Source organism: Myotis davidii, unplaced genomic scaffold (genome assembly GCF_000327345.1).
Source record: "Myotis davidii unplaced genomic scaffold, ASM32734v1 scaffold468, whole genome shotgun sequence".
Classification (NCBI taxonomy): domain Eukaryota; kingdom Metazoa; phylum Chordata; class Mammalia; order Chiroptera; family Vespertilionidae; genus Myotis; species Myotis davidii.
Genome location: NW_006299170.1, coordinates 1,023,717 through 1,024,827, shown reverse-complemented (window position 1 = coordinate 1,024,827; position 1,111 = coordinate 1,023,717). Strand labels below are relative to the sequence as shown.

The following is a 1,111-nucleotide window of genomic DNA, read 5'->3' as shown; positions in this document are numbered from 1 at the left end:
TGGACTTTTCCAGTCTCTTGCAAAATTTGTCAAGTGATGCCAAACTGTGACGGATACAGTAAGGTTTCTTTAAGAATTGTGTCAGGGTGAGTCAGAAACAAACTTCTTCAAAAGGGAGGAGTCATTCCCTCACATTTTAAAACATGGGTTGAAAATTTAGTGTCAGTTCATCAGAACTTTGGAGGCAAGGACGTCAAGTGTATGTTAGAATCTCCAAGCAAAATGTTGTCCCCCTGGCCCTGGAATCAGTACTCTGATGGCTAGTTAGCTTTTCTCCTGGACATAGCTAACTCCACAGATTTTAAAGGAATTCTAGAAGCCCATCTCCTCTGAACAAGTTGAGAATTCAGGCTGAGGTCCCTGAAAAAATAATGCCTGGATGTTACAGGATTGAGGATTCTTTTAGGTGCTTAGTGGGCGTCTGTGTCTGTTTTGTGTATAAATTAGGAGCAGACTTGGGATGTTCTACCATCCTATAAAATAAATGGCTAGTATGCAAATTGTCAATTCCACTGGATGTTCCACTAGCTGTCAGGGCCAGCCAGCCAACTGCCCACGGCACTTCCCCTATGGTGGGCCAGCCTAATTGGCCTTGATCAGAGTGGTCCAGCCAGACCCCACCCATGCACAAATTTGTGCACTAGGCCTCTAGTCCAATATGATAGCTACCAGCCACATTGTGACTACAGAGTGCTTGAACACATGTTAAAATGATAATAGTTTGAATATATTATGTCAAATAAAATATTATTAGAATTAATTTCATCTGTTTTTCTTTCCTTTTATGATGTGAGCATTAGAAAAAATTCAATTGCACATGTGACTTAATTGTGTTTCTAATGAATAGCACTCTATTAAATACTTATTCAATATACTCTTGCTCAGTGACAAGAAACTGTCCACTTAGATGAGTGAGTACAGTAGAGTAAAAAAATATCAAGACTCAAGCTGTTTTAGCTGAATACAAAAAAGCCAAATTTGACCCAAGTCACTAAGAAAGGTGTTTTCATCTTAATAATCATAATCTACTAGTATCACATTTTTGGGTGGATCTGCTACCAAGAATTTCCCCTTTTTTCCCCAATCACAATACACTTCTTCATATTAGTTA

General features: G+C 38.7%; 1 protein-coding gene across 1 annotated transcript in view; it reads left to right on the top strand.

The window, feature by feature from the left end:
- The window catches only part of CARD16 (caspase recruitment domain family member 16), a 7,155-nt gene that overhangs the window by 4,925 nt on the left and 1,119 nt on the right, over positions 1–1,111 (top strand). The window lies entirely within an intron of this gene.